Source organism: Ischnura elegans, chromosome 9 (genome assembly GCF_921293095.1).
Source record: "Ischnura elegans chromosome 9, ioIscEleg1.1, whole genome shotgun sequence".
Lineage (NCBI taxonomy): Eukaryota > Metazoa > Arthropoda > Insecta > Odonata > Coenagrionidae > Ischnura > Ischnura elegans.
The window spans coordinates 105573671-105594061 of NC_060254.1; the positions used below are offsets into that span (position 1 = coordinate 105573671).

At 37.7% G+C, this 20391-nt stretch overlaps 1 long non-coding RNA gene across 2 annotated transcripts; it reads right to left on the reverse strand.

The window, feature by feature from the left end:
• Positions 1 to 6375: 6375 nt before the first annotated feature.
• On the reverse strand, positions 6376 to 15420 carry LOC124166116. Of its 2 annotated transcripts, none has more exons than XR_006866400.1 (4): positions 15293 to 15420; positions 14159 to 14211; positions 8534 to 8615; positions 6376 to 6422 (listed from the first exon to the last, which is right to left on the reverse strand). It is a non-coding gene; the product is annotated as an uncharacterized LOC124166116 (long non-coding RNA). The 2 variants fall into 2 exon arrangements; XR_006866401.1 differs by lacking the exon at positions 6376 to 6422 and adding an exon at positions 8268 to 8295.
• Between the last annotated feature and the right edge of the window lie 4971 nt (positions 15421 to 20391).

A 20391-nucleotide genomic window follows, 5' to 3' on the forward strand; every position in this document is an offset into this window, starting at 1 on the left:
CAGATTACTTAAACATAAGATTTTTTTGCAATTACTAAATTCTAGGTGTTCATTAGTTGCTTTATTTATAAAATAATGACAAAAATTATATAAAAAACAAATTAAGGTGCCAGAAGATAAAAGAGAACGTGACGCTTTTTAGAAAGGGTTATTCAAAAGGTTATTTTAGAGGTTTAGTTTAGATTTGAGTGCAGTTTAAAGGAAATTATACTCTTAATAGATAATAAAACCATAGTAAGGTTTTAATTTTTATTAGCAGTGGAATTATCACTTTTAGTGCTACTTTCCTTGTTTCCTTGTTGTGTGCATTTATTATTCCTTTTACCAATTTTCTACTGATGCCATAAATATCCGACAGTACGTTTCTTTACCCAGGAGATGAAAGCAGGAAATATTCAATGGAGAATTTCCTACACATTTCCTATACCAGATAATGACACAATTTCTCAATAAATTCCTCATTAATCTACCCAAACCTACTCCTGTCTTTCCTTATCTACCCATCCTTCCTTTGCTCTTAAATATTCTTAATGATTTCTTCAGCAATCCACAGTTTCCTTATCCTATGCCTTTCCATCTTTTTGGAAAAGGGTATTTGAAGGGTTATTTTATAGGTTTCTTTTATATTTCAGTGCAGCTTTAAGGAAAAAATATTCTTAATAGTAGATGATAGTACCACAATAAAGTTTTAATTTTTACAAGCAGTGGAATTCTCACTTTGCTAGAGCTACTTTCCTTATGAAATTGCTATTTTTCATTAATGTTCATCTTATTTTTAAGAGCCAGAATAGCATGGACATACAATTTCCTAAAATTTTCTGGAGTGGGACCCCTGAATCCTCCAGGAGGAGGGCCCCATAGTGGACCCTAGCCGAGGGCCCCCAGTCACACTAAACTGCCCCTGGCACTTTCTCCCTTTAGGATCAACCTTGCTGGTCTATTCCATGTGTCATACAGTTCATCAATGTATTCTTTCCACTTATTCTGCATCATTCTATTATTTGGACAAATTGCTTCATTCTTAAACCTAATTTGCAGCATAGCCAGTCCTCCTTTAATACCAGATAGTGACACAGACTGGCTTATGATTCCCCTACCTCTTCTTCCCTCTCCAAGCTTCCCCTTTCACCAAATTGCCTCTTCCCCTAAATATACTTCAGCCTCCTTTTTTTCTGTGCCATGTATCATTAATCTACTCAAACCTTCTGCTGTCTTTTCTCATCCACCCATCCATCTTTTGCTCTTAAATTATCTTAATGATTTCTTCAGCAATCCGCAGTTTCCCTATCGTATGCCTTTCCATGTACTCCATAAATTTCTCAGTTGCATTTATTATGTATTCCTTTTACCATTTTGCTACTGATGCCATAAATATCCGACAGTACGTTACTTGACCCAGGAGATGAAAGCCAGAAATATTCAATGGAGAATTTCCAACACAGGCGAATGAATGCCGTAAGTATCCAGCCCCTTGATCTCTCCCTTTTGTTAAAGAAAGCACCAAGTCCACCCACGGTTTCAAACCCCAAATCAGGAAACTTTGGTAAGCCAACGTGAATAATAGAGACTTTGAAATGGATAGCTTGAGGCATCACTTGGTGAAATAGCTTCAAGTAGAATCAAAAAACTCTTTATTTCAGTTTATAACACAAAAAAAATATTCCTCTTATGTGAGCTTCCATAACTTCGTTTGAAAAAATGGCATAAGAAAAATGTTTTTTTTCACGAACAAAATTCACTAACTCTTGGTTAACTATGTGGTATTCCATTATTTCCTGGATATAGACAGTTACTTATACCACTTATAAGTGGTATAAGTAACTGTCTATATCCAGGAAATGTTTTTTTTTGATATAGGTATTGCTTCCTTGTTTATGGTAAATTTAAACTCTTCCTAGTGTAACCAGGTGAGCTTGGTCCATTGGACACTTAACTACGTGATTAGTTACACATCATTGGAAGGTTAATATAAATTCTAAAACATTGCCTTCTAACAAGCATATTTTGGAAAATTTAAATATACATCTACATAATCCCTTGTGAGTTAACGCAATTGCGTGCAGCAAGGGATGAGTATTCAACAGTCATGCAACAGCAGGTTGCACTTGTATGCTTTCATGCACATTAGGGTGGTCCTTATTTTAAAAGTTTTCGAATTTATTTTGGGATGCCCCCCCAGTTTCATCCCATTTGGTGAGAAAACAAATCATGAAAATTATATTTTCAATTGGATACCAGGAAAACATGCCGCATCGCACTCAAAGTTTTGAAATTTAGGTATTTTTCAGCTTAGTAAAACCACTTGTCTGTTTCCACACACTTTTATTTAAACCCACCATGGTTTCGACAACTCGTGCCATTATCAAGGTACATAGCCTTGGATGACAGCCTTTTTATGGTGGTAGAGTTTTTCAGGAGGGGGGAGGGTTATTGGGATGTGTTCATTCCAAGGTTAATGATGATGTCAATGGGTGATTGGTGGGAGGTAGGGGTGAGTGGAATGGGAACATATGGTCGTTACATAATTTAAAATTAGCAGGGCAATTAACAATTTCAAACTGTTCTAAGAAATACAGTTTCCACCCCTTGTCATGTACATGTAAAATTTTTGCAACAAAATTGCACCACTGGTGTTGGTCATTCAAATGTCTTGCAATTCCTGATGAGTCGTCGTTATTTAAGAAACATCGTCTATGTTCTCTCATTCTCGTTTTAAAACTCCTCCCAGTCTGGCGAATATATTTGGTTTCACAATCGTCACAAATCATTTCATACACTCCACCTTTATCATCATTACAATATTCACCAATAGAGTTAAACAATAATTTACCTAGTGTCAAAGTAGTGTACCTAGTTGGTATTTTTGGGTGTTTTTCGCACATAACTGAAGATGATGTCACTCTCGGATTGTTCTATCACTTTTTTGTCTTCTACAACGACTCATTAGACACTCGCAGAGTATCACCTCAAATTTCTTTCATTTCTGCCCTTAGGATTCCGAGATATCGCACTGAGAGTGAGCGCCAGGCACCCCAGCCAGACAATTTGGGTGGCACGCGGGTTGCATACTCTCTACATTTGTTGTTCATTCCCACTCATCATGAAATCATAAAATTCTTTAGATAAACTTTAGACTTGGTCAATATAACCTTGAATGCTCTATTTATCTGTATTAATTGACAAAACAGGCTTAGTAGCAGTGGTTTCTTCTCTATATCTAGAATTTTATGTACATACGTATATGTAGAAATATGATAGCAAAAACGGATCTCATACCATTTTGATGATCTGCTAGAGGCCTGGGGCAGGTGTCATTCCCCAAATGTTGCGGTGGGACACGTTGTCAGCTGTTATGGGTGAAAAACAATTTAAATGCTATTCATTAGAAACCACCTTGAAATATATTTTGGATGTTGTATCCTTTTCAATATGTATGTTATTGTCTTTATATTATTTATTATTAGTGCGATAAATTTCATGCACAATTGACCTTAACTGAAATTAATACGTACTCTTGGCAATTAACGCATGCCTTGAGGGAATCCTTTGTGCATGAAATCATGTCAGTAGTTGTTTTCAACTCATCGTTTTTTATTTCAACTTTGCGCAAAAATGAAAATAACGTAAATATAATCATGAAATTCCCAGCCAAAACTATCAGTATGATAATAAGGTAAGCCAAAAAACCTATACTTTGTTATCAACTAATTTTGTTTTTTTTTACTGTGTTCAATTTAGATGTTACTCCAAACAAAACAGCATGTATTTCCCTGTTAGTATTTCTCAATTTAGTATTTACACCAGTGGTGCAACTATGAGGGAATAGATACCCTAATAAGACTCAGAAGTGGAATAACTAGGAATATGCTTTTAGGGGAATTGGGGGGCTTTGAGAGGGGGGATGAGGTTGGGTAGTGGGGGCTACCCCCCAGAAAATGGGAAGTTAAGGAAAATTAAAAAATAAAATAAAATGCCTGAAAATGCATTTTACGTCATTTTGGCAATTTAAATTTAACTTTGTGCGGATGCATTTGTTATGTGTCCAAACAAGACAATGGTTTTAAATAATACTTTTATTTCTCTGGTGCTTTGGGACGAATACATCCCCTCATCCCCCTCCCCATACTCAAACCACTAAGACTCAGAGCAATTAAAAAGAAAATATTTAAAACTATTACCCAGCATTGACATGGAATAACTGCAACTACTTAAAGTTAAATCTTTAGTGCCTAAATGATGTTAAATGTATTCCTAGGCATGTACGATTTTTTAAATTTGCCCAGTTGCCAGGGAGGGGGGTTGCCACCCCACGCCATCTCACCCATTCCCCCCGCATCCCCAAAGCATATTCTTAGTAACGTCACTGATTAATACTATTATCCAGCTATACCATGCACAATAATTATTGGTATGCATTCAAAGTATGTAGAAATTTTTATTACAAGTATCATTTTTTTGTTCAGATTTCAAAGTTAATTTTCATCTCAAAATTGAAAATCATTCATTCCTTGTCCCAAAAGTTCCCCAAATTTCACACATAGTCAGGTGTTATGGCTGTGAAATCAATTTAAATGATATTATTTAGAATCCATCTTGAATTGCACTTTGGATTTTCTACCTTATTATTACGTATATTACCTATTGCTCAATTATTACGCATTCTATTATTTGAGCCATCATAGCACAAATCAGTTTCTGGAGGAATATTTGTCTACCACAGAAGTGTATGATTTTGAATGTGTACGTGTTTGTTGATGGTTGGTAGTGAGGCTAATATATAAAAAATGTATATCTAGAAAAAATAATTATAAAAACAGATCCCATACCATTTTGATGATCTGTTGAAGGCCAGGGGCAGGTGTCATTCCCCGAATGTCGCGTTTAGACGCATAGTCAGCAGTTATGGCTGAAAAACAATTTAAATGATATTCATTAGGAGCCAGCTTACATTGAACTATGGATGATCTACCCTTATTATTAAGTATGTTAATGCTTCTTGCATGTATAATATTAGGATAAATTGTATATGCCATTGGCCCTTAACCTGGCCTGTGTTGGGCCGCCAAGACACCCTCCTATACCGAAATTGACGAATTCTACTGTCAGAATACCAATATTACCCAGTTCCTTGATGTGAATCATGTCCCATTCAACAGCATAATTAACATCGTCTTGGGTAAAAAAAATAATAATTTAATTTAATATGATTCAATCTCGTAAGATTCAATTTAATCTCAAGAGGGTGAGGATATAAATTTCAAAATTAATTATTGTATTCCACACCCCAAGACTCCCCTGCAGTCCTCCCCCTGAATACTCCTGGCACCCTCTGGCCATGGCCATCCACTGTCGTAAGATGGCGCCCAGCACAGGCCTGCCTTTAACCCTTTCACACCAGACATCATGTGTGGCTGACGGGCATTTTCATATACAGAAGAACTGACGTCAGGTATAGCTATCACAGATTTTTCAATGCAGACGACCGTATATATTGGCTCTGGCCGATGCGAGGGAAGGGAAGTGACCACTGAGGTAGCCATTGTTGGATGCATTCAGGCCCGGCCTGAGACCCAGCTTAGCGAGTCCTTAGGGCCACTCCTTAGCAATTATAAGCCGGACCCTTCAACTCATTTATGATCATCCTCTCTGTAGGAATCCGTTGCGAGGTGATTATGTTGTCAATAGTTTTTCCAATGACATATTTTGTGCATACTACAATTTTTTTATTACTTTGAAATGAATCCTTTGTTTTGATCCGAGGTTAAGTAATTTGTAAAGGAAATTTTAGCGTTAAAAAATAACAGACTTAAGGACTTATAGCCTTATTACCTTATGCCGAGCTTATACATATTTACAAACACTGTTGTTATTAGCACAAGAAACCCGTTTAAAATTCCACAATGCTTAAAAAATACTAGTTATTCTTTTATAAGAGTAAATTATTGAAAATCAAATATGTACAGTGTTTGGTTGAAAAAACACTGGTAACGCAGTAAGTTGACCATGGATTCGTGCTATGATAGGGATAGAGGGTGTCGTCCAGTGGGTGGGGTAAGGGACGGACGCTAATCGCTGGGTGTTGAGCTGGGTGCCAAAACAGAGGGAGAAAAATACCCAGGCAACTCACCCCCAAAACAGAGCTCAATACAGAGAGGTTTGAAATATTCTAATGCTACTTGTAGCACGAAAACGTTTTCCTATTCTAGCCGCCAGTGCGAAAGGGTTAAATGAAGATGATAGGTATTCTTGGAAATTAACATGTGCATTGAGGAAATCTTTTTTGAATGAAATGACACTAATACATAAAAAATTTATATTCAGAAAAATCAAAACAAAAATAGATCTCATACCATTTTGATGATCATCTGGAGGCTGGGGGCAGCTGTCGTTGCCCAAAATTCACACATAGTCAGGTGTTATGGCTGAAAATCAATTTACATGATATTCATTAGGAACCATCTTAAAATGTTATTTGAATGATCCACCCGTATCATTATGTATGTTGTTGCTCCTGGAATTTGTTATAATAAGCATGATAAATTGCAAGTGCCAATTGTAGCAGAAAGTACCTAACCTTGGGTTGGTATCTAAGGACTTTCCGTCGATGGGAAATGTTGAAAGACCCAAGGTTGGTACTGGTGGTTACTTCCGGTATTCCCCATTACGGGAAAGTGATATGTAATGTCAAATTAATGCCTCGTATGGTAGGAACTATCAAATAAATACATAGCCATCCAGTGCCAGCTTGCTCATTTAATCTCTATCACCCTCCTGGGCTAAAAATACAACACCAATGACCCTTAAATAAAGACAATAGGTACCTACTCTTGGAAATTTATTAGTACCTTGAGGAAACATTTTTTCATGAAAGCATTTGTGTCTTTGTTTTTCGATTCAATTCCATTAATTGCATCATTTTTTATTTCAAATTTATATAAATTAAAATCAACAGTGATGCAATCAAGAATTTCCTTGCAGATATTGTCAGTATTATTTTAAAGCACATAAAAAATATATGTACTTTATAAAAAACAATATCTGGGTTTTTTTACTGCATTGAAATAAAATGTTACTCCAAGCAAAACATCATGTATGTATTTCCCTGTTAGTGTTTCTCATATTAGCATTGGCGGATTTAGGAGGGGGGGGGGGGAGCACAGGGGCATGTGCACCCTTAGACCCTTAAAAAATATACAAGATTTTTAATAATGTCCCATTATCATTGCATTCATTTTGTATTACGATGTAGCCTAATGCCCCACCCAGATCAAAATCCTTTTCTCGTGCCCCCCAGAGAGAAATCCTGGATCTGCCCCTGCATATTTAGTACATATTTACACTATTATCCAACTAGACCATGTACAATTACTTTTGATAGGTTCTCAACGTATGCAGAAATATTTTTATACGAGTATCTTTTTTTTTGTTCAGATTTCAAAATTCATTATCATCTCGAAATTCAAAATCATTCATTACTTGTCCCAAAAGTTTCTTAGTACATACCTTGGCTGAAATGTCTTTTTAATGTTAAATCACAGGTTTGACAAACATACATATATTTAAAGATGAAACATTGAAATGTCTTGGCTGTTGTTTAAATTATGTTCTCATTAAAAATTTGAGTGCACTAATACATATATTTTCTAATGCTCACAGGGCATGGTTGCAAGTAATTTGTTGCAGTAAATAAAAAAAAATCATTAACAATCTGCCCTGCAATCTATGGCATTGTTGTGATACGACATCTGCTATCATCTCAAAAAAGGTAAAAATGGGTGATTGGTGAAATCCACAATTTTAAGAAATTCAAATACAAAAAGAATCTTTCACCAATTTGAATAAAAATCTTGGATCCATATTCACAAAATCTATATTTAAAAATATTTAAAATGCAAAAGTTATTAATAAAGGATACAGGAAGAGCATGGCCTTATATATACAATGAGTTAATAGAGGAAGAAAGCTGGCCACGGCGGGTAAGCTAAGAAGGGGGGCATGGTGGTCATTAAGTTATTCAGAGTTACAAAACCTCTAACTAGAAACTCTTTCTCGTAAACAAAAGCTATCATAGCATAAATAAGTTTCTGGAGGAATTTGTCTGCCACAGAAGTGTATGATTTTGAGTTTTTATATAGTATTTGTGTATGGTTGTTAGTGAGGCTAATATATAAAAAATATATATCTAGAAAAATGATAACAAAAAGAGATCCCATACCATTTTGATGATCTGCTGGAGGCCAAGGGCCGGTGTTTTTCCCCAAATTTTGCGGTTACACGCATAGTCAGCTGTTATGGCTGAAAAACAATTTAAATGATATTAATGATGATGATAGGAAGTTACAAAAACCTCTTTCGAGAAACTCTTTCTAGTAAAATAAAAGCTATCATAGCATATAAATCAGTTTCTGGAGGAATTTGTGTACCATAAAGGTGTATGATTTTGAAAGTGTATGTATTTGTTTTTTTCATGAAATGAGACCGATTTACAAAAAATGTGTACCTAGAAAAATGATAACAAAAACAGTACTCATACCATTTTGACGATCTGCCAGAGGCTGGGGGCAGGGGTCATTCCCCAAATTATGCAGTGGACTCGTTCCAGTCACGTGTTATGGCTGGAAAATCAATTTACATGATATTATTTAGAATTCAGCTTAAATTGAACTATGGATGATCTACCCCCAGTGAGAAATGGGTGGTGGAATCCACGTGGAACCCACGTGGAGATGTAATGTGGATACCACGTGTTTTTGGTCGTGGAATCAACGTGGAACCCAATTGGAAATTTGGTGGAAAAATTAAAACAGCAGTAGGTGCTGTCCTAAAACCATTAAAACCTCAACCACTCTATATCTAAACCTTCTATATATGTGTCTATGGTTTTTCATGTGCTCTCATGGTTGCCTTTCCACGAATTATATAAAAATAGAATGTGCGATACATTTTCACATAACTAGCGTGGTTTCAGGATGATAAATGACGCAATGTCACCAGAGAGTTAAGTTCCACAAATTAGAAATTCTGTTTAACATTTTATGCTAATCACCACAAATCCACTTGAAATCAACGTGGATTCCACGTGGGTCCAACCACTCAATATCCACCACCACCATATATCCACGAGTCAACGTGGATTCCACGTGGGTTCCACGTGGATTCCACCACCCATTTCTCACTGGGCCCTCATTATAACTTATATTATTGCTCCTGGAATTTTTTATAAATAGTATGAAAAATTGCCTATGCCAAGTGGCCTATAAATAAAGGTCCATGGAAGACATTTTATTTTTTGCTAAAATTCATTTTTAAACCATGTGATTTTTGTGTTATAGAAAATCTTGGCAGTGTTTTATAATGCTACAATTTTTCCACATTTATAGCCATTTATTTTATGGAACACGTTTCATGAATACTAATACTTTTATTAAGCATTTTACATAACATTTAACACAATTTCGATTGTACAAAATTTCTGATAAAACTAAATGAAGGAAATGGTCAAGTATGTAGTATTGGCATATACGATCAGCTAATGGCAAATCCCCACTCCCTAATATATGTCAATACTTGGAGAGCCATTCCAGAATGTTTGGATTGTCAAGTTTCTCTACACTAAATAAAGCCTTTAAAAATGCTTCAGCAGTAGCGACAACAAGTTCCTCCTTCGCTTTCTTTGACTGAGTGACTGTGTGTTCAAATTCTTTAATTGCAAACTCAGCACAGTAAAATGTGCTCTGTCTTTCACAAAAAATCCTTCTGAGTTGAATTCACTTACCCTGGTATGAGCAGTAGCACTAGCTTTTGGAATTTTAAAATTCGTTTCCATCGTTCGATATTTAAAGCTGGAACCACGATAAATAACAGTCCAACTGCAAAACACAACCTCTCATAATGGTGTTTTCAAACTGAGTGCTGGGTAATTACGGTATTACCGTAGTACTGTATAACTTACAAATTGGCCAAAATATTTCATGTCGTGGGTTCCCTTTCGATACCCCTCACCCAGGTGTTGAGGGAAGGTAGGACATGCAGCTAGATACAAAAAAATTGCTTAGTTTTGATTACAGCTGTTGCCAGTCGGCCAGGAAAGGCAGTGAAATAAGTACATGTAACTCAAAATAATTGGATTCATAGAAACGGGAAAAATTATTTCCCATTTATCAATCCTAAAACATGTAGAATGAGGCTTTCTCACCCGAAGAAATAGATGTTAGATTTGGCCAATGTCAAAATGCTTTCTTTTTGCATTGAAGCTCAGTGGAGATCCGAATATCCGACCGCTTATAAGGAGAACCCCTCTCCTCCTGTCCTTTCTGTTCCTACCTTCCCTTCCCCAAATGCTAGCACTTTGTGCCTTCAAATAACTATCCGTGTGTATGGATGTCTTTTAATGAATCGAATCGCTCAGTTGACGGGATGGCACCGTTAACGGTCGCCGTGGTCACCACGACACCCATTTCAATGTGGCCCAGCAGTGCGCCGTTCACGGCGTGAAATACAGGCAGTGCTACAGAGAGGCCGCTTTCTGAAGAAATGACTCTTTGCAATCAATAATTTCCCTGCAGATATTATCAGTGTTATTTTAAAGCACATAAAAACTATACTATGTTAATACCAATATTTGGAGTTATTGTTTCTGCATTCAAATCAAGTTAAACAAAACAGCATGGATTTCCCTGTTAGTGTTTCTCATATTAGTACATGTTTACATTACGAGAGGGGACCTAACGGTTGAGAGAGGGATCTGCTTTTCCCGTAAAGGGTTCCAAGCAGTGATATTTTCTGAGTCAGTGTGAGAATCCTGGTCGCCTCTGAGTGCATCTGTTGGTCTTTGGGATTTTTTTGGTTAATCAACTTTTTCCGATAGAGCGAAAAGGTGTGATGGCTGACTGGCGGGGCGGACATGCGGCAGTGAAGTTTATTTTATTTATTTTTTTTGTAGGGGAAAACTCCCGCAGAAACTCTAGTGATGCTTAAAACTGCTTTTGGGAATAGTAATCTAAGTAAAGCACGTGTCTACGACTGGTTTTCGCATCTCAACAATGGACAGATGTCGATTGATGACCATCCTCATTAAGGGCACCCGTCAACATCAAGAACGGACGGCAATGTTGCAAAAATCCACTCCCTCATTCAAGAAGATCGTTGCCGAACCATACAAGAACTTTATAGGTATTTTGCAGAGGTTAAGGGAAACTATCCGGAAAAAAAGGGCTGATCTTTGGCACACAGGTGATTGGTTCTTCCACCATGACAATGTACCCGCCCACACCGCAATGTCCATGAAGTGGTTTTTGACAAAAAAAGGCATCACGCCAATCGTTCACCCCCACTTTTCACCAGATATTGCCACCTGTTACTCTCTCTACTTCCTAGACTGAAAAGGGATATTAACGGAAAAGGTTTTGGGACGGTAGGTGAAGTAAAACAAAAATCGGTGTAAGGCCGAAAGAACATTGATTTTAGTGAATTAAAAAATTGTTTTGAAGTGTCAAAGTAACGATTAGATGAATGAATGTGTTGCAGTCAATGAGGATTACTTGGAAGGTGATAACAATTTATAGAGAAAATATTGATTAATGAAAAAGTTACTGCGCAATTCCCGTTATTTTTGGCTCCCCTCATGTATTATCCAACTAGACCATTCACAATTACTCTTGATGGGAACTCTATGCAGATATTTTTTATTATGAGCACCTTATTTGGGTCAGATTTCAGAATTCACAATCATCTTGAACTTCAAACTATTCATTTCTTATCCCTAAACTATGTCTTAGTATGAGGGCTGGAATGTCTTTTTGAATGTCACATTACGGGTTTTACAAATATATGTATCTAAAGATGAGGTATTAAAATCTCAGGGAAATATTTAAATAAAGTTCACTTCAAAATCTTCAATGCACTAATATGCTAATATACTAGTATGTTTTATAACGCTCACAGGGAATGGTTGCATGTAACTTGCTCTCCTAGATTTTAGTGACAAGATTAAACAGTGGCATTTACCAGGACCTACGTCACCCTGGGCTTCCCAGGCAACTACACAGGGTGGCGTAGCTAGGGGGCAACCAAACGCCCAAACAGCAAAATTAAATTGTTTTCCAATTTTAAAATTTTTTATTTTCTATTCTATCTCATGGTGTAAATTTATTTTTATTTTTGCGGAAGAAAAGGTAGACTTTGTGAAAAAAAACTCATAAAGTTTCATGGCTATTATCCATGTATATAATAAAAATATATCACTGCCACTCATATTATGTTGGTTCTTGAAAAATATAAGTCTATTAAACTATTTGGATTAAAATGTTCTTATTACCTCCGAAAATGCTCTCTGGTATTTCTTTTTAACAAAAAATGTACACTGCATTATACACAAAAGAGGTGATGCTACACAATGGCTCAGGGAGGGGTCAGGCTTTGGAGGATAGACCCCTTCCGCCCCGAATTCAGAGAAAATTTTTAATTAATTTCATTTTACTTACTTAATTGCATTGATATTAAGTATGGAAAAGTGTAAGGATCGATAGAATATCCCTGAGAAAGCTGTAAACCTCACCATTTTGAACCATTTACATATCTTAAAATTTTCTGGGGGAGGTCCCGGCACCACCGGCTTACAATGGAAGGCATTCCATACCATCCAGATCCCACAGCATTGATTGTCCCCTCTAAAATTCCCCTGTCCTTAATTCCTAGCTGTACCCCTTTCCCCGGACCACTTAATTGGTATATGTAATTGAGGGGTATTCCATACCAAACCCCCCTTAGTAGGGCAACACAACATCAGTTTGCTCTGCGTTTTCCCTTGTGCAGGCCCTGGTATTGATGTACAAGTCATTTATATTTTGACCGTAACAAAGATAAGAGTGCTATCCACAAGCATTCTTGTTCTTTTCCGAATCCAATCAATTCCGCATTACAATATTTGAGTGCTCCAATTTTGGGGATTTGATGGATTTTAGGGTGTTTGCAGATTATAAAGCATACAAGCCTCAAAGTCTCAAAGTCTGGATCTACAGGCTTTATAGTTGTGTTCGCTAGTTTCCTTGTGTTCACCCATCCCTATTTCCTTTGATGCCAAACGTCGGGTTGAATCGACGAGCATTTTCATACGCAAACGACCTGATGCCGGCTATAGCTGACATGGGGGAAGGAAGGTGACTGGTGAGATAGCTGTGGTCGTATGCATTCTGGCCCTGCCAGAGACCCAACTTAGGGAGACCTTAGGGCCACTGCACCGTAATTAAGCCCGACCCTCCCCTTATGGGATCTGCTTTTATCCCACTCCACAATGTTGATTGTAATGCATTTACGTACATGAGTAGGCAAAAAATGTCTTGTGAACGCATAAATCAGCTAAAGGTTTGCGCCGAGTGCATTTAAATGGGTTTATTATAGTATCCTTTGTGTTATGTTTTCACTTAGGGCGTGTCAAGAGGTGTGCCTACGCGGCAGGATGACCAGCCACAGAAATTGCATGATGTCGTACATGTGACATAAAACAAGCTAATGCAAAAACAACAAGAAAAAGGACAGGTGGGATACAACAAGAAGAGGAACTAAGGCGTTTTGGTAGGATGAGAAGTACTTGTGTACTAACTTGGGTAGCAATCTGTGCAGCCATGGTAATGCGCATAGCAGACAGACAAATAGACATCCACTTCTAAATATATGTAGAAGATGGTTAGCTAGATTTATAAAATCCCTTCTTACCTTTTATAGGAGGAATAGGGCAGGGGCGCAGCTAAGGACAAAGGCTGGGGGGTGGGTTTAGGCGCAGCTATAATACTTTGGGGTGTGGGGGTATTGCATAACCGCCTTAAGATTAATGGTGTAAAATGGCGACCATTACGGTTTTCTGAGGGATATGTGATTAATCCTAATACTATCCTATAAGTAATACAAATCCATTAAGTAAAATGGATTAAACTTAAAAATTTCTCTGAGCTCTGGAGGGGTTTTATCCCCCACGCTGCGCCACTGGAATAGGGGATGCTCAATTGAGTATTGAGTTTAATTCTCAATTGAATTGCGGTGGAATGATTAGAATGGTGGAAAGTATTTCAATCTTGTTAGAATCTAAGAGTGAGGGATCCATACTTATTCTAGGAATTAAGGTACAGCAATTCCAATGGAAAACCTTGAAAATGTCATATACCTCTGGGTGGTTGGCCGCCGACATGCCAGGGAGTTGTCCTTGATGTTATGGCCCTGAAATAGTGAAGGCATATAATTGTAGATAAACCTCATTTATTGATGAAAATTAGAACTGTGTGACATCTTAAGATAACAGAAAAAATGTTATTCTAGACCTAACGTTGTGTGTTTTTAATGTAATAACCACTATTATCCAAGATTATTACAAGTTTTTCCAAGAGAACTTTACATTTTTTAGAATAAGGGTGTTCATAGGGGAGAATTCTTGTATTCAGAAATGTACTATGGGAGACATAAGTGATAATTACATAGGGGTCAGTGTTTGCCAATATCAATACCACCATGGGAATAGATTATCCCACAGCAAGGTACTATTGTTTTCAATAATTTGTTGAAAACCACACATCCAATTTTCCTATCAGGGCCAGACCAGTAAAACTTGGATAGCTGGCATACAAGGCTAATTGCACCCAAGGTCAAGGATGTGACGGAACTAGCAAAATTGGAGTCAAAGTATATGCGATGTGAGCAAAGTCTGGAAACGAGCACGTAGTCTCGTAGCTGATACTATTGCTATCATCATTGATTCATAACTAATTATATTCAAATGTGAGTTTGCACAGACTACTCTGAGTGCTTGAAGGAGCTTTGCAGCAGCCTGAAACTATGTACAGTGTCGTTAACCTCAGCTTCAATATCAGTGTGGCAATAGAAATGTAATTTAATTAATTATGAATTAATTTGATTAAAATCCTGTTACTTCTCCTTGTTTAAAAGGTGATAATTGCCATGGAAATTGAATTTTCAATGGAAATAAAGTACATCCAAATGAATGTTACTTCCAGAATCAGTTAATGAGCAATCTTCCCAGCTATAGAAAAAGGAAAGCAGTCCAATGATCCGTGATTCTCCTATCCTAATAGGCAAGTTAAGAGGCAGAATATCACTCATGTTTGAATGGTGGCAGGAATGGATCCAGATTGCAGGGGGAGGCACTCCTTTACATTGAGAGGAATCAAAACATCTGGGAGTCTACCATTTCAATCCTGTTGGCATTTGCATGAGGTGGAAATCTCTCTAGCTTACGTCCACACCAATACTTCTAGGCACACAAACATACGATACATTCACTTACCTCTTGAGGTGGGACTTTGGGCCTCGCCGCGGGTCACAGGTGGTCTTGATGGCGGTAAAACCTCCCGTCCCCATCGGGATGGTTCCGCGACGCTCTCTGTCCCAGGGCCTGGCGGACAAGATCTTCAATCCGTCTCTCTATAACCCCCACCATCCAGTCAATTTCAATTGTAATAGACGCTATATCCAGAATTATGTTGTTATACTGTTGCATGAATTCTTCAACTGAGGGACGGTGGAGGTGGGGCCCTGGAAAGTCTTCCACCCCCCTGGCAGGGCCCTGTTGTTCAACATTGAGGTCTTCCCATGGGTCTTCTACTAGGCCTTCTTCTCCCGGAGGAGGAGAGGCGGTTGGTGAAGGGCGGCCCTCCTCCGGGGGCAATGGGGACGTGGCTATCGGCATCTCTGCAGTTTCATCTGACGTCGCTGTTTGCGGCAATGCCACGTCAGCCCCTGAAGTCTCCAACTCCTCCGGGATAGGGCCCTCGGCGGCCAATTCCTCCACCTCTTTGCGTCCTAGGCATCTGCCTATTATAGAGAGGAATCCTTCTTGATCACAAATAAATTTGGGCCCATTTCATTCCCACCCCATAGATTTTGCTATCAAAATGGATTAGTTAATGACACTTGTAGACTATGCAGGATAGAGAAAGATCGTTTAATTTGATTGTATAATTAGAAGAATTGGAGAAGAAGCATTCACCTGGGTTCCTCATGGGGAATCTAAGTGAACAGTTGGGCATTAGGGACCCTAAGTGTCTTATATGTGTAACACTTAGTGAGGTTATCAAGGCTCTATTGCACCCTTGCAATGCCAAGGACCCATCTACTTCACTTGGGAATCAATCCAGTTACCACTCCGTACTAACTTACAAAAATTCCATAGCTCTAAAATACTACTACTAGAGTACTACACACATCTCATAGTTTTTTATTTCTTAGCTTAATGTTTGTCCTAGCCTCCTCTCTTTTTCTGCATACTAATATTCTTCTCTGTCTCGGCTATGACTGCTATGCCGTCAGCGAATCATAGCATAGTTTTTTTCTCCGTTAATATTGACACTCAAAGCCTTCTCCTTCTAATCACCTAAAATTATAAGGTTTTCTTCACCCCTTACCTGTTTGATTACTGCTATCATCATAGACGCCTTAAACTTCTTCATCCTATAGTAGTCCGTCGTAGGTATGCGTTAACGTGTACCACTACGGAATCTACCGGCTTAGTCTCTAGCTTTACCATAATTTTCCTTTTATTTAGGACGGGACCTTTTTCCCTAAATTTCGATCGTATGCCCCTTATCTCTTACATAATTAATGGAAGGAGGAATATTTCTCGTAGTTTTTCAAAGAAATTAGTAAAGGCATTAGAAATAAATTATCCCCTACGAAATTAAAGCGGGCCAAATGTTGGCAAAGTCGAATTCATTAGTTCGTAATCCAACATAGCTTAGTCCCTAGAAGATACATTGAATGAATCACACACCAATTGTACTTTGAAGATGTTGTTATAACATTGAAATCTAGGTCACAATAACTTTTCTTATAATCGTATTGCAAGTGTTTCATTCAATATGGAAAAATTCCGCTCAATCGCGTTTGAATCTTCGGATTTTATTTGTAAGTTGAATTAAGTATATGCTTTTATGCACAGCGTTTGAAAATCATTAATCATTCTACCAAATTAAGTTGTTAAGCATGGAACGGAAACTAAATATTATCATCTACCGTACAGTGGTTAGAGTAATTTGTGAAAGAGTATATTCCAGCGTCACATTCAAAAGGTTTTGTGCTCTTACTCATACAAAGTACTGCATCAAACAAGTAACTTTGTATGCAGTCACGCGCGCGAGTGCATAGTTAAATACACCAAGTATGATATTCGGCATGAAAAAATCATTTGGCTAACCTGGGAATCGAACCCGGATATCCCCGATGATCGGTAAAATATGCTACTAATTATACCACAAAGCCACCTTTTTACTTGAATATGAGAATCTCTTTTTCCTTGTGACTAAGATTCGCCTAGAAAAAAAATTACTTGGTAATGTAACTTGTGTAACATAACTGACCGGCAAACGGGAGGATCTGGGTTCGAATCCCGGTTAAGCGAAATGTTTTTTTCGTGGCAATTAACAGTCTTGGTATATATGTGTCCTCATTCATGTTAAATAATAGTGGTGTATAAGAACTAAAATTCCCTTCGAAATTAAAAAGAAATGGGTAACATGTCAAGTACGAGACCTGACTTCAGTGCAGTTTACATCCCCGGAAGGGTCATACGGTGGCCTGAGTGGTAGAGAAAAATTGATCTTGTAATGCTCCTCAGAAATTTTAACTTCTTCCCAAGGCGGAGATGTTAGTATTGAAGAATTTTTAATGAAATTACATTTTGTTGTCATAAACTTCTAGAAGCATCATTATGCAGAAAACTTTCTACAGTTACACTTAATGAGTCTACCTGATGTTTTCAAGTAGGCTTCTTTGGAGATTGTGATGATATTTAGTGATTTTTTCGGGTATTCTTCCGCATTTATCCATTTTGTAGGACAATATTTCGCCAACGTTCCAGTTGGCTTCCTCAGGTCCACTGAACTGACGATGCAGAAAGTTGTTCATCTTATAAACACCCCGTTTGCTGCCTTTTTTGTGGAGGTGTGCCCTGATTGGTCAGGATCTTTGAAGACCCTTTTCCACGCGCTGGCGAGATTGTAGCCGTCTTCACGGTTGAAGTTCTTCGTTGTTTTGGCGATCTCAATTGCCTCCCTGGTTATTCTCGGGAAGTAGCGGCCTTCTTTGTACAAAAGAGAGGCGTCGTCAAAGCCAATATTGTGCGTCGGTCCACTCCATTGGTGTTCCGCCGCCGCTGACTGGGTGAAATGTCTATTTTTTACGTGCCTTCTGTGCTCTTCCCTGATAAAAATAAACTCCACCATGGTGGGTTAAGGAAGGGTAAAGGAAGGGTAGTAGCCTTCATGGTGGGTAATTACCCTTGCACAACCCACGCCCTACCCACTATTAAGGGGAAGGGAAGGATAGAAAAATCCTTCGTCTACCCTTCCTTGGGACTTTGCATTTATAACTGAGGAAAACATATCGACATTGCCTCCTCAGCTACTTTCACCTGCTAAAGAGCATTGAGTTCTGTACAAGAACGTAAGCAGTCTTTGAATCGTACCCTCCGCCCCCCGAAATATAAAAACACAATCATTTTCCTTCATAAAAGAAAACAAAATATTGACAAATAATGAATTTAAAAATATTTCTTTAACTATTGAAGTTTTTTCGATCATGAAAAGTGTTGGAATTATTTGAAAACCCAATACTTAGTATCCTGTTTTTCAAAAATTTCCCCACCCGGTTTTGGTCAACCCCCCCGAACGAAATTCCTGGTAACGCCACTGTACACAATAGATTATATAATTGTGTGAAAAAAGCTCAGTTAGAAGTTCTTTCATTCACATTTTTAGGATGTAACCTATTTGTGTGGCTGACAATGGGACATGGGGGGAGTGATGTTCGGTATTTGTATGCCGATCTTATTCTCTGAAACGAAATGAGTGTGGTTGATAAATGTCACAGCTTTCTTCCACATAGACTCAGGTGCGAATCTCATCTTAAATTTTGTAGTATATGATCCGTTGAGAAGCCTTTCCTAAGTACTACTTCGATAGCCAAGGTTGTTAAGGTACTAGTTTTTCATCCTCATATATGTAGGTTCTGGGTTCAAGACCATGTTCGGTCAATTTTTTTCTGTCTTATAATTTTAGAAATCACTGTTATAATTCATCCCCATTAGTTTAATTTAGTTGCTTAGCGATTTTTTTTAAATTTTCATGTTAATTTATGGATTTTTAGTTTTTATATTAGTCCTACCCTTCCTGTACCCTTCGTTGAGGCTGGCAGAACCCTTCCCTTACACTCCAGGAAGGAGAGGGCCTACCCACCAATGTTCTAAAATACCCTTCGTGTACCGTTGCTGAAAGTTATAGGAAGGGTACACCTATCCTTCCCTTACCCTCATTGGAGGGTAGACCTCCCCACAATGGAGGAGTTTATTTTATACATGGTTGGACTCGGCATTTCAGTGCTCGTGATGTTTGGTCGATGTAGGAATCACCGCCGCTGCATTGTGGAGGAGTGGCAGGCCTCCAAAAACATAGCATCATGACCAGATTCGAATATCCTCGTCAAAATGAAAGAACACACCCTAAAGACATCTGTGGAGGAGTATACCAGATTAAATGTAAATGAAATTGTCTATACTTCTTAAAGTCTTCTTGTCTTATACTTGTAAAAATGATTCGCAGGTTTAATGTATTTCATGTATAAATTTTTTGCACACAACAAGCATATTTACGCAAATAGGAGATATGTAACGATTAAATTTGGTAATCTAGACGTCATCGCTGTATTACAGCGACCAAAAATCAACCCCTGCTTAGTGATATTGTTTCAAGTTCAAATTCTTTATTTTGGGTGACTCACGCAATAATTAATAATAGTAATTTCAATAACTAGAATATCTTTTATAAGAAAATTACTTCCCGTAGTTTTTTCCCTCGGTTGTAATTTATCGAGAAACACATTTTCCGGAAATGCGAGAAAAATTAACCAACGTGATACTTTTCGTATCGTGTTTTGATGACACAGCGGTTACTTTTGAAAATATTTAGACACGAAATGAAGATATGCACGTTATATTACCTACTCGGTGAAATATTTATTCTTGGCTAGCGTCAGCAAGAATTTAAAAGGAAATGGTGTAACCTAGAACCCAACTGATAATGTGCAGTATATTCTCTATATTCATCTTATTTTCAATGCTTGGTTCCAAAAAGTTAATATATTATAGTCATAGCCGATACATTATCGAGAGGTACTTACTTTAAAGCAGTTTCTCCTTCTACCGTGTAAATTACATCTTTTGTAGCAGGTTTGGAATGATCAAAATGGTTAAAATAATTTGATAGTCTATTCATTAGCTTCATAACATTTTTAAAGATTTTACATGGATGAAAATATGTGTCGAAAGATATTTAAACTGTTAATAATGTAGCACATTTAAAACGGATTTATATACTCACCATTATTCCTAGTACT